This window comes from Bombina bombina, chromosome 6, assembly GCF_027579735.1.
Source record: "Bombina bombina isolate aBomBom1 chromosome 6, aBomBom1.pri, whole genome shotgun sequence".
Classification (NCBI taxonomy): domain Eukaryota; kingdom Metazoa; phylum Chordata; class Amphibia; order Anura; family Bombinatoridae; genus Bombina; species Bombina bombina.
Genome location: NC_069504.1, coordinates 613316940 through 613331688, shown reverse-complemented (window position 1 = coordinate 613331688; position 14749 = coordinate 613316940).

Here is a 14749-nt window from a genome sequence, read left to right as displayed (position 1 = left end):
ACAGCCTCTCACAGCACATAATATTATCCTGAACTTTGTTTTGAGCAACATGTTTGCTCCTTCTGTTTGAGGTAAGTATTTTGTTTTAAATAGGAATGATTTAGTTATTAATAGTAAGTTTTATTTAGATTTATTTAAATTATATTTAAGTTAGAGGGTGTTAGGGTTAGGGTTAGACTTAGATTTAGAGGTTAATAAATTTAATATAGTGGCGGCGATGTTGGGGGCAGCAGATTAGGGGTTAATAAATGTAGGTAGGTGGCAGCGATGTTAGGGACGGCAGATTAGGGGTTAATAATATTTAACTAATGTTTGCGAGGCGGGAGTGTGGCAGTTTAGGGGTTAATATGTTTATTATAGTAGTGGCGATGTCGGGAGCAGCAGATTAGGGGTTAATATTTTTATTATAGTGTTTGCGATGCGGGAGGGCCTCGGTTTAGGGGTAATTTATGGGTGTTAGTTTACTTTTTAGCACTTTATATATGAGTTTTATGCTACGGCTTTGTAGTGTAAAACTACTCACTTTAAAATCCGGTAAGAATCTTGACGGGATAGGGTGTACCACTCACTTTTTGGCCTTCCAGGATAAGCTTGTAATAACGGCGCTATGGAAGTCCCATTGAAAATAGACTATACGCAAATTGCATAAGTTGATTTGCGGTAAGGCCAAAATAGTGTGCGGTGCCCCTAAATCTGCAAGACTCGTAATACCAGCGGTAGTAAAAAAGCAGCGTTATAAGGCTTAACGCTGCTTTTTTACTCATAACGCAAGACTCGTAATCTAGCCGTATGTGTGATACAAATACACCTGACTGTAAGTGTATATTTATTTTATATATATATATATATATATATATATATACACACACCTCTGCTCATCCGGTAATGAGGCAGTAAAACACATTGGGTGCGCATGCACATCGCCATGCGAGTTGCGTTTATATGTCATCCTCACGGCGTGATGACACAGTTGAAAGCCTCGAGAACGAGCCGAGGTATTGAAAAATGTTTTGAATGTAGATTATGAAGGTACAGGGAGGAGTTTGGGGGCCATTTTGGAGACATATAAATCGATCATTATATTAGGGATATTTATGGCTGCTGCTTTTCTTCACTATTGTGGGTATGTGAATAATGATTGAATGGTTATGTATTTTTATAATATATATTGATGTTAGTGGTGTTTATTATCCCTTTAAAGCCCTTTGTCTACCTTTTTTTTACTTGAGCCCTTATAATTTTTGTGTGAGATATTTTTTATAAATAATTTTTATTAGATGGTTTTAGTATGAGTGTAACTATACTATGCTATGCAATGTATTTTGTGCAACATTTTAGTTTTCACGAAACCACAGCTCTGAGGACACGGTAATCATTCTAGCATAAATTGTTATTGCGCTCAAGTGATCACGTTTACTTTCAACTTGTAATACCAGCGCAATTTAACCTGGGTGCAAATGAACGCAAAAACCCGATATTGCTTGCTCGCAAACATTTGCGCTCCACTCATAATCTGGCCATAAGTCTTATTTTTAATTTCCAGGCCTTTGAAGGCATATGTAGAGAATCAAAATGTAAGTAGGAAATATGTTTTATGACAGGGGGTTAAAGAAACGCAAAACACTTTAAGATTGTAATATAAAATGTTTAATCATGCATAGAAAACAGAAAAAAAATTGCAACATACTTTCATAATTATTTTACCCTCTTGAAATTGTGAGTTTTCTGAGAATTGGAATTGCACACTACATAATCTTCTATTTCCTCAGATGAAAACAAATAATAACTGAAACAACTCTCAGTGAAGACATGTTAAAATAAGCAATAAAAATAATTATGTTGAACATATTTCTTATATGAACCGACCAATCAGACAGAAATATATTTATTTTATGTTAACATTTTCTCCTCTCTTTATTAATGTATTTTTGGTTTGGGACACTGAATTAAATTCTTTTTTCAATTATTAAATAGTTGTACAGCTTGAAAATTTCACTCATAAAAACTGCAGTTTCCTTCCAAAATCATTCCATCAAAACATCCAAATTCAAATATTGAGAGTCTTAGAATCTCACACCCAAAAAATAATCACTATTGACAGCTGTTATAGAAACTTATCATAATTTCAGCCTTGTATGTCCTACTCCATTTTAAGTGCTCCCCACCATAGCAGATAACAGATCGGTAAATAACTGGTTTGTCTACCTTGATTCAAAATCTAGACAAGGCAAGCTAAAGATAATGGGCTCCATATATCAAGCTGTGTATGCAGCTTTGGAGCTTGAGCGAGCCTGCAGTCGATTGTTAAGAAGCAGTGGTCATCAGACTGCTGCTTCCTAACCTGTATGCCAGCTTTTAGCTGACGGATTAAAATCACCTTGGACAATTTAACCTGGGGTGATTGACAGTCCCTACTAGCGAGCCATAGCATGAGCAGGTGGCAGCTTTGCACAAGCAGGCGCTTGTGCAATGTTAAATGCAGGCAGAGTATTGCTGCCCATATGCTGCGATCACAAGTTTGTGGAAGCAAACCTTACTTGTCTGGACTGTTAAATGGGGCATAAAGTATTTTCTGGGTCCATGAATTCAATTGCAGCCCCCAAATATTCTGTCAACTACTCTAAACAAAAACAAAACCTTTATCATAATCTTTGAGATATCTGCTCCCGATAATGAGGTTTCAGTTTCATGTGGGAAGGGTTTTTTTTTTTGAGCGATCACAATCCATAATGGTTTTGCCCAATAAAAGCCGTAGCCAAAAATGTTTTTGTCATTAAACAAGTTCCTGAAAACGTGTTTCACACCTCTTAAGTTTCCACAAAGACACAATTGCCAATTAAAATCCTGTGTATAACTGACAATCACAACAATGCTAGTGTGAATTAGAAACAATTAGAGAACTTGATTGCTACACGCTATTTATAGATGTTGAGGCATTGAATTCCATTTTATCACTTTTCCTGCAGATCTTGTTAGACCCATATACATATGTAAATTTCTGTCCCGTCTACTGCTGACGGACTAGTCATTAGTGATAACTATAAATTTAATTAATCTAGATGATATATGCCAATACACCTCTAAAATGGCGTCTTTGGCGTGTATTGCTTATGCGCAAGATAATTTAATTATTACAAATCTTATTGGAATATTTGAACATTTGTCAGGAAGACCACTTTGGGACTCATCAAGTGCTTTTAGGTGTTGAATTCAAAAAGTGTACAATGGTCTCGAGCACCTGTTGAATTATCTAGAAAATGGATTGTGATCACATAGAACTTTTCAATTCCATGTTATATATAAGATTTTTTGGGGTGAGCTAATAACACATTCTTGGCTCAGAAAAACAGTTGAAAACCCACAATTGTAATTGCACCTAGAAAGAAAACAGACCCTTTTTTTTGCTGAAAACCTGATTGGAATTGACCACCATATTCAATATTGTCAAATATTAAAGTTCTGCATATGAGCAAACTCGTGGATCTTAGTCAAGTCAGCACCTACATCTCTCAGAACATCAGCCTTGCAACATTCTAAACAGTGATTGCTTGCTCTCAATGCAGAAGGTCATTTATATTTTCCCTAGTTAGCCATAGTGTAGGAGATAAGATGAACAACACTTAATAGGAGTATTAAGAGATATGCCCCTGGATAACAAAAAAATGGAAATCAAGTTCACAACATCTATAAATGGCTTGTAGCATTCATATTCTATAATTGTTTGTTTCTTATTCTCACTTTCATTGTCGTAATTGTCAATTAAAGGGATAGTAAAGTCCAAATTAAACTTTCATGATTCAGATAGGACATATGATTTTAAAGAACTTTATACATTTTTTATTGTTTGCAAATTAGCTTTGTTACTTGGTATTCTTTGTTGAAAGCTAAACCTAGGTAGACGCATATGCTAATTTCGAAGCCCTTGAAGGCTGCCTCTTATCTTAATGCATTTGACAGTTTTTCACAGCTAGAGGGTGTAAGTTCATGTGTTTCATATAAATAACATTTTGCTCACACATGTTGAGTTATTTAAGAGTCAGCACTAATTGCCTGAAATGCAAGTCTGTCAAAAGATTTCAAATGGCACTGCAGTCGTGTCTTTGTGACAAAGATTTCACTGTTTGCTGTTCTGTCTTGACCGGGATCTGAGAGTGCACAAAAATCTTTTTTTCAATAGTCGCAATTTGTAATTTCTATAACTTTTTGTCACCATCTACTTATGGTTATAGAGATGCGGCAAAGAGAAATCTTGTTCTGTACAGTGAGAGTGAGGTTTTGAAAACGCGGTCTTGTACAATGAATTCTGCAGCTTTGAACTGTTTTTAAAACCTCATCACTTAGAGGTTTTTGAATTTGCAGTGTACGAATTGTTAACATCCCTTTCTAGAAGATAAAATCAGTTGCGGCTACTTCCTTCTAATAGAAACTAATTTCTTGCATCTTCTTCTTTAATTATGTAAATCTAGTGACTCATCAAACTAGAAAACGATGCTTTCTCAATCAATGATTGGAAAAATTAAAAATAAAAACTTTTATAATATTTAAAGTTTCAATATAATCTTTTCTTTTTTTTTTTTTTATTGATTTTTGTTATAATAAAGGTGGAATAAATACAACAACTGTACGAGACAATCGTACGTCAAATATAAGTACTGCAAATATCAACGCATTTACATACTCAAAACAAACACAATGTAAATTTCAATAAAAAGTGAGTCAGTGTCCTATCAGGACCTATGCTGTCCTCAATAAGAAAGGGGGGGGGGGGAAGGGGGGGAGAGAAGGGGAACAGAGTGGGGAGGTACATTGGGGTGGCTATCAGTAGGGCATTAGTACAGCTTTATAAGGGTAAGGTCAGATCTACTGTTCATGTGGTTAGGGAAGTACTGCTATTTAGGTTTCGAAGGCGGGGAGCCAGAGGGTATCAAAACTGTTTTTCCAGTCGGACCAGATCAACTCAAAAAGATCAGTCCTACCTGAGGCGTAGTAGATATTCTTCTCCATAGAGTACATGTATGCCATTGTGGATATAATATCCGACCAGGCTGGGGGGAGGGATCTTTTCCAAGATCTCGCTATATTAAGTTTAACTGCTGATAACAGGTAGATGCAAAGTGCACCATAGTGTTTGGGTAATTTACAAACACCCAAGTGGAACAGGGCCGTCTCGGGAGTTCTGGGTATGTGAATACCAAAACTGGTTAGTGTAGAGAAACACTTGTTCCAAAGAGGTTTAAGTCTGGGACAGCTACACCAGATGTGGATCATATCTCCTACGTGCGGGCAGTCTCTCCAACAAGTTGGGGAGGCCTCTGGGAAGATTTTTGCAAGCCTAGCTGGGACATAATGCCAGTGTGTGAGCACTTTAATGTAGGTTTCCAGGATGGTGATGCAATGGAGAGTTTTCTTTGTGAGAAGGAGTGTGCGATGGCACTCTATAGAGGGTTTCGTGAAGTCTAACTTCCGTTCCCACTTCAGAATATGCTGGGCTTTATCTATTGGGGCAGCTCCTTCCATAAGGGAGTAGTGTAAGGACATTGGTTTGCCCAGTCTGAGTCTCTGTTGCCATCTAGCTTCCCAGATGGTAAGCTGTCGAGATAAGGATGGTTTGAAGCCCCACCTAAATAAGAAGCCAGTAACTCTAGAGTGTTCAAATTTCATGAACAAAGGGGTAGATGGAGTTATGGTGAGTTGGGTGTAGGGGGTGAAAGTTGTATGTGGCGGGGTTGACCAATGGTCTCCCACCTTCATAATACCCAGCCGGGCCCAAGCGTTCGGGTGGGAGTCCGGTAAACCCGACAGGAGACCAGTTACAGAGGTAATTGGGGAAGGGTGGGGGGCTACCTTGGGGTTATGCCTTAGGCGGTCCCAGGCAGCCAGGCATTCCTTGATAATCAGGTTAGAGGCACCTAGGTTCCTTCTGCAATGGGATGGTGTCCATATTAGGTCCCTCAACGTAAGGTTATATGGTAGGGAGGCTTGCTCAATAGATCTCCATTTGCTGTCCGATTCCTTGACGCCCCATTGAGAGATATGAGTAAGCATAGCGGCATCCGTATACCTAAAGATAGAGGGGGAAGCAACTCCGCCGTGTACTTTGGGGTATTGTAGGACATTATGAGCAACTCTAGGGGGTTTACCCTGCCAAATGTATTTGGTGCAGGCGCTCTGGAACTGAACTAAAAGGGTTCTGGGAACTCTTATTGGTAGGCAACGAAGGGCATATGTGAGTTTAGGGAGATAGCTCATTTTTAGAGCTGTTATGCGTCCTAACCAGGATACACATTTGAAGTTCCAACGGGCGGGCAGGGACCTCAGTTCAGTCAGAAGTGGTTTGAGATTATCTTCAAGAATTTGGGGGAGAGAGTCGGATAATTTAACCCCAAGGTGGGATACATACTTATGGCTGGGAGTAAATTTATATTCTTTACAAAGGGTCTTGGAGATCTCCTCAGGTAACCCAGAGGTGAATAATTCGGATTTCGAGCGATTTAATTTATAGTACGACAGGGAGCCAAATGTCTCTAGAAGGGACAAGAGTCTCGGTATCTCTCGTGAGGGTCTGGAAAAGAATAAGGTATCATCTGCAAACAAGGCTACCTTATGGACCGTGCCATGGAGGGTAATTCCCGAGATCTCGTTATCTGTCCTGATGGCCGCAGCCAGAGGTTCCATGGCCAGTGCGAATAAAATCGGGGAAAGGGGGCAACCTTGACGGGTGCCATTAGAGATAGGGAAGGGAGTGGGGTCGAATCCCAGTCCTCTTACTGAAGCCACTGGGGAGGAATATAAAGCCTTAATTGCTAGAATAATACGCGTAGGGAACTGGAAGCTCTCCAAGACCCGCCAGAGGTATTCCCATCTGATGCGGTCGAAGGCTTTCTCAGCGTCTAGAGAGAGCACCGCAAGTGGTCTATTCAGTCTCTTGGCCTCTAGAAGTATGTTAAGGAGCCTCCTGGTGTTATCAGGGCCTTCTCTCCCTGGTATGAACCCGACCTGGTCTGGGTCTATCAGTGTTGGGAGTAATTTTGCCAGCCGATTAGCCAATATTTTGGCGTATATCTTAACGTCAGTATTGATGAGTGAAATGGGTCGGTAGCTAGCACAGAGGGTAGGATCTTTATTGGGTTTGGGGATGGTAATAATGGAGGCCTCAAGGAATTCCCTGTCAAATGTCCCTGTGGACATAGCCTTGTTGAAAAATCTGGTGAGTATAGGGACGAGTTCCGTTAGGTAGGTCTTATAGAAAATGGCCGTGAAGCCATCAGGTCCAGGGGCTTTAAGGGATTTTAGTTTTTTGATAACCGATTTAACCTCTTGGCTAGTAATTGGGGAGTTGATGCACTCTTTGTGGGAGTCATCTAGGGTGGGGAGGTCAAGGGAGTGAAGAAAAGAATCTATATTTTCTGAGGGGGCTTTCCCTATCGCCTCTGTATTGCCTATATTATAAAGATCAGAGTAAAACTGATGGAACTGTTGGCCAATTTGGGAAGGAAGTCGGACTGAACGACCACCCTGTTTAATTTCATGAATACGAGTGGCACCTGTACGCTGTCTGATTTTATTGGCTAGCAGAGAGTCTGCTTTATTGGCCTTGGAGTATAGGAGGTGTTTCAGTCGAAGGAGATTGGATTGCGTTTTACGGAATTCTAATTGGCAAATATGCCGCCTGAGGTCCTCCACCTCAGTTTTGTGGGTTCCCGAGTCAGGGGTCCGTCTTTGGGTCTCGAGTACCCGCAGTCTGCTATGCGCTTGTGAGAGGGAAAGGCCTGCCTGTCTCCTAAGATGGGCCTGCTTACGGATGAAAAGGCCTCGCAAAGTAGCCTTGAATGCCCCCCATATAGTATTATCACTAATTCCTGGGGTATCATTTGTCTGGAGGGTGAAGCAGATCTCCTTCCTGATCTCTTCCCTAAACGGGACATCTGAGAGGAGATGGTGTGGCAGCCTCCAAGGGGCTCTGGTTTTAGTCGTATGACTGGAGTCTATGTCTAGTGTAATGAGGTCATGGTCTGACCACGGGGTGAGATGGATGTTCACTGAACGGACCAGGTCCAGTTCCAATATAATCTTTGAACTGCAATATACCCATCATGTGTATGTACAAATGGCATTCATATTTTTTACAAGTTACGATTCAGCTTACAATAGGTTAGTTGCGTTCCCTGATCTATGGAGATAGTAATCCCTACAAAGTTTCCATAATTCTCTACGAGAGGTTTAAAGATGATCTGATGATATTTTGGAAGGGCAGTAAAAGAGATGCAAAAATGTTTGTATCATATCTAAATAATAATAGTGGTGGCATTAAATTAACATATGAATGTCATAAAATGAAAGTGTTGTGGTACCAGGGGTACCCTCTTACCTGGGCACCGACGGGGGTTACTGTACCCCCTAGCGACTGTCATGGCGTTGGCGGGTGTTTGTGCGGGTGCGCGCATTCACAGGTGCACGCATTGGGGCGTGCGCACACGCATGACGTGCTCAAGTCATTCCCAGCTCCTGACAGACAGGAGGAGTGTTCTGTGCTTACACTCTTGTCTCCCATAGGTGCTCAGGTAACTACTGCATCTGCGTTACCTGAGCAATGGTGGTGTTCCTGACCCTTGCAGGGTTTAAAGCTTGGACAGCCCTCTCACTCATTGCTGAGTTATTCTGCTGACTGATTCATGGAGACTAAGCACTTATCCTGTTTCCTTAAACTTGTATTCTGGATTTCCCTGGCTTTTGACTTTTTGGCTTGTTTTTGGTGTTGCTTCTTTGCTGCCTGCCCTGACCTTGTATACTCCTGACTTTGATCTCTGCTTCATCCCTTGCCTGTTGTTATGCCTTGGACTTTGCTTGTTTATTTCCATGGGTTCCGTTCCTGTTTCTGGGAAGTTCCTCTTCCCCCTACATAATTCTATTGTGGCACCAGGGGTACCCTCTTACATGAGCATTGACAGGAGATATAGAGGGATGAATGAACCCTTTGGCCAGGTTCTCCTTTATGTATTCCTTCATTATCTTGGATTCTGGCTCTGACAGGGAATAGAGACGTCCATAGGGCAAGGGTGCTCCAGGCAACAGGTCAATAGGGCAGTCATGTAGCCTGTGAGGTGACAACTTATCAGCCCCGTTTTTTCTCAAAAATGTCCGTATAGGCCTTATACTTTGAGGGCAAGGTAGATCCTATGGTAGTAGCGATATGAGCAGGGGTTGCAGAGGAGGGACATAGACAGGAGGTGACACAAGAAGGTGAGGAGAAGGTCAACAGAGTTATGTTTCTTTAGTCAGGTGATTCCCAAGATAACCGGGAACAAAGGAGAAGGAACAATGTTCCATACGATGTGCTCTTGGTGTTCCTTCCCAGGGATGTGACTCCAAAATGACAGGACCAGTCTTCAGTGTGCTGCCATCCACCATATGTAATAGAGAAGGGTGTGTTTTGATCCTCGGTGTCACACAATTGGATCGTTGCTTCCGGGAGAGACGGCAAGAAAAACAAGTTTCCTTACCACCATTATCTCAACGCTTTGACTCCTTCCTTCCTTCTGCTACCACTGAATCCCCTTTGGTTGGGATTGAATAGCAATACGAACTGATGCAGATTGGCTTGGTCCGTGGGCCACTGACAGCTATTCCGGGAGAGATGGCAAGAAAAACAAGTTTCCTTACCACCATTACCTCAACGCTTTGACTCCTTCCTTCTGCTACCATTGAATCCCCTTCAGTTGGGACTGAAGAGCATGGTGAACTGATGCAGATCGGCTTGGTCCGTGGGCCACTGACAGCTATGGAGAGGGCCAGAAAATGTAGACTCCATCTCTGCCTTTACTCCACCAAGTCTGGCCATGTTCTGAAAGACTGTCCTGCAAGACCTCAGACGGGTATGTCACCACTTCAATCTATCTGTCTCAACCTTCCTATATATAACACCTCCTCTCACCTTGCATATCATGTCTTTTTTAAAAAAATATTTATTTGTAATCCAACAAGATCAATACAGCATTTTAAGAGAAACTTAAAGCAATGTTACAATCACATCATTATCTCACTGCACAGGGTGCTCAAATTATATCAACAAATATAACATCTAATAGTGTGCAGTATGCTTGTATATAAGCAATAAAGGAAGACAAAAGAGAGATTATCTGAGAAGGTGTTGATTAGTTGATTGCAACCAAAGTCAAGGGGAGGGCTATCAATCCGTTATACTAGAGAGAGAACTAAGGAGAACCTTTTACGCCATTATTATAGATGGAGCATCCTCTTTTCCCTTTTCCCCTCGATTCCCCCCCTTTCCTGCTCTTTCCCTTTCTTCTCTCTTTTCCCCCCTTTCCTTCCTCTTCCCCCTTTCTTCCTTATTTTACCTCTTATTATTGGGTGCGGTATTAACCCTTGTTGGCAGATTTTAACTTTTTAGCATATCACATTCATACACAACAACAAGAACCACAGCACTCACAACACAAAAGAGAAAAAAAAAAAAAGGGAAAGAAAAAAAATCATATCCCTCCCTCGCAACCCTACCATCAGAGTACTATATGCCCTAAGGTTGTCATGTATAGCACATTTATACCCATTCCGGGGGTAGATTACCTGTCTGCATCAGCCATTCCTGTCATCTTACAGCTGGGAGATAAGTCCACCGAGCTGACTGCCATTGTGGATTCCGGATGCAGTAGCTGTTTCCGGGATTCTACCCTTGCCTCCCAGCTTTCTGTGCCTTCTCATACCAAAACACACCCTTCTCTGTTACATATGCTGGATGGCAGCACACTGAAGACCGGTCCTGTCATCTTGGAGTCACATGCCTTGTTGCTCCATATTAGGAAGGAACACCAAGAACACATCATATTCTAATGGAAAACCCTAAGTGATACTTTATCTCCAAGCTTGTTACAGATAAAATAAAGATCAGCAAGTTCATGGCTAGAGGTTAAAGGATTAGATGTGGGAACACCTGCTGTAGAGATTGTGATTACATTAGAATTACTATAGGATTTATGTCCCATACAACTGGAGAGACATTTGAAGCTGTGTAACTCTTTGTTATAAAACAATAAAAAAACCCACCAATATACACATAATAAACATTGTTCTATTTTAACAAACCTGATCTTGCAAGTGAGATCTGAAGGATCAAAACATAGTACATTTATATTTCATTTCAGTAGCTTGAAGCAGATATTACCATGTCAACTAGCTTATATTGCTACTCCCAAAAATGTATAATATCATATTCAGATTTGTATCCTTCCGGTATTGGGGTTCTTAACTTAAAGATCCAGTACAACTCCTGTCTCTGACCTCCTCTGATTGGTTTCCTTACTATTTCTATCACATTCCAAACAAAAGTATTTAAATTTTGGCCATGTCTAAATGTTTTGCCAGAGAGAGGGTTGTTTGTTTCTATATAGAATAAGTGTTCTTGAATCCTAGTTCTGACATCACAGGTTGTCATACCCACGTATTGACACCTACATTGGGAACATGTACATACGTGGGTATGACAACCTGTGATGTCAGAACTAGGATTCAAGAACACTAGTGGGTTTTAAGCTCCTTTCAGCACAACAGATACCTGATGGTTCAAGTTCCTTTCTAGGAATAAGAGCTGTCTTAATTTATCTAGATACGTGTTCTTGAATCCTAGTTCTGACATCACAGGTTGTCATACCCACGTATGTATGTGTTCCCAATATAGGGGTCAATACGTGGGTATGACAACCTGTGATGTCAGAACTAGGATTCAAGAACACTTATCCTATATAGAAACAAACAACCCTCTCTCTGGCAAAACATTTTATATATAGACATGGCCAAAATTTAAATACTTTTGTTTGGAATGTGATTAAAATAGTAAGGAAACCAATCAGAGGAGGTGAGAGACAGGAGTTATACTGGATCTTTAAGTTAAGAACCCCAATACAGGAAGGATGCAAATCTGAATATGATATTATACATTTTTGGGAGTAGCAATATAAGCTAGTTGATATGGTAATATCTGCTTCAAACTACTCAAATTAAATATATATGTACTATGTTTTGATCCAAATATGCACAAAAAGAAAACCCAAACACTAAGGCTAGGTACAGACCTTAGGAATATATTATGTTGTAGAACACAAGCAAGTCATTCTTAGTGTCGTAATATAAACTCCAATAAGTTCATAGAGGAAGACGTGTAGTCAAATTCACTCACCGCAAGATTCCAAGGTTATGTGTATAGTAACAGCGCTACTACCTGAGATGTAGTCGCCTCTGTGCCGCTCCCGAAGATCCTCACTTCAAATCAAGTGGCTCACAGGGCTTCCACTGTACTCAAAACACTCTCTGTCTTGTATGGGGGGGGGTGTACTACCATGTCACAGGTAGTTGGCTTATGATAGGCGTTCCTCTTCGTAAGAGTCAAAGCTTGGGTCTGCTTCACAGCACTGCTCCAGCACTGCTGGAACAATAAGGTATCAAAAAAACACTGCCTGTGTGCTGCGCCTACGTCTGACTCTTTGTCCTATTTGCTGTGTTCTATATATATATGTTTTAAGTACCAATAAAGCTTTCCTGGTTTTACCCTCACGATGGATGTCGGAGCATCCTATGTTTTGATCCTTCAGATATCACTTGCAAGATCTGGTTTGTTAAAATAGAACAATGTTTATTATGTGTATATTGGTATTTTTCTATTGTTTTATAACAAAGATTTGAACACATGAATTATGAGAATTAAATTATATGTATAAGTGGAACATTTAAAAAAAAAGTTTTTTTTAACAAGAAGAGTGATCCCGTTTGTATTGTAAACAATCACCTAGATTACTTGTTTTGAGCGCTACTGGGAAAGTAAAGAACGTAACAAAAGTTGCTTTATTTAACCACCTATAGTGCTGCCATTACAAGTTTAAAAAAAAACGGCTTGTGCGGGCGATATGGCTGTGTTGAGCTCCATACCGCACACAAAAGCAACAGTGTTTTGACGTGCTCGTGCCTGCTTTCCCCATAGACATCAATGGGGAGAGCCGGCAAAAAAAGTCTAACACCTGCGATTGCTGAAACAAAAGCTCTGTAACGCAGCCCCATTGATGTCTATGGGGAAAAATAAACTACAGTTTAAACCTAACATCCTAACATAAACCCCCGAGTCTAAACACCCCTAATTTCCTGCCCCCAACATTGTCAACGCCTGCCTACAGTTATTAACCCCTTATCTGCTGCTCCAGATATCGCAAGCCACCTAAATAAAGGTATTAACCCCTAATCTGCCGCTCCCGATATCGCCGCCACTATTCTAAAGTTATTAACCCCTATTCTGCCACACCCCAACATCACACAAATAAATTAAAGTTATTAACCCCTATTCCGCCTCCCACATCACTACCACTAAATAAACCTTTTCACCCCTAAACTACCAGTCCCCCACATCGCAACAACCTAAATTAAACTATTAACCCCTAAACCTAACGTAACCCTAACCCTAATGTAACCCTAACCCTAACGTAACCCTAACCCTAACACCCCCTAACTTTAACATAATTAAACTAGATCTAAAATAAACTTACAATTATTAACTAAATAAACCTATTAACCCCTAAACCACCAGCCCCCCACATCGCAACAACCTAAATTAAACTATTAACCCCTAAACCTAACCCTAACACCCCCCAACTTTAAATAATTAAAATAGATCTCAATTAAATTTAAATTATTAACTAAATAATAAATAGTTAAAACTAAATACTTACCTGTGAAATAAATAAAACCTAAGCTAGCTACAATATAACTAAGAGCTCAATCCTATTGGCTGATTGGAACAGCCAATAGAATGAGAGCTCAATCCTATTGGCTGATTGGAACAACCAATAGGATTTTAGCAGCTCGTATTCCTATTGGCTAATTAAAATCTTTCAGCCAATAGGAATGCAAGGGACGCCATCTTGGATTGCGTCACTTGCATTGAAGAATCAGTACACGGCAGCGACCGAATGAAGAGGATGCTCTGCGCCGGATGTCTTCAGGATGGACCCGCTCTGCGCCGGCTGGATGAAGATCGAAGAGGTTATCTGGATGAAGACTTCTTGCCGCATGGATGAGGACTTTGCCGACTGGATGAAGATAGAAGAGGCCTCCTGAATGAAGACTTCTTGCTGCATGGATGAGGAACTTCAACAACTGTAAGTGGATCGTCGGGGGTTTTTTGTGTGGGTTTTTTTTTAGATTAGGGTTTGGGCAATGTAAAAGAGCTAAATGCCCTTTTAAGGGCAATGCCCATACAAATGCCCTTTTCAGGGCAATGGTTAGCTTAGGTTATTTTAGATAGTTTTTTTTATTTGGGGGAGTTGGTTGGGTGGTGGGTTTTACTGTAAAAGTAAAACAGCTGATATCTTTGGGGAAAAATTTGTAGTTTATTGTAGGCTAGGGTTTTTTTATTTTGGGGGGGCTTTTTTATTTTGATAGGGCTATTAAATTAGGTGTAATTCTTAATTATTTTTGATAATTTGTTATTTTTCCTAATTTAGTGTTGTTTTTTTTGTAATTTAGTTATTTTTTTGTAATTAGATACTTTTTGTAATTTTTAGAGTAGTGTTAGGATTTTTTAATGTGTAGTTTAATTTTATTTAATTGGTAATTAGTTTAATTTTAGTTTAATAATTAGAATAGTTTGTAGTTTAAAATATTTTTTTTAATTTGACAGGTAAGTTTTAATTTAATTTAAGATAGGGAAATTGTAATTTTAATATAAAGTTAGGGGGTAGTTAGGTTTAGG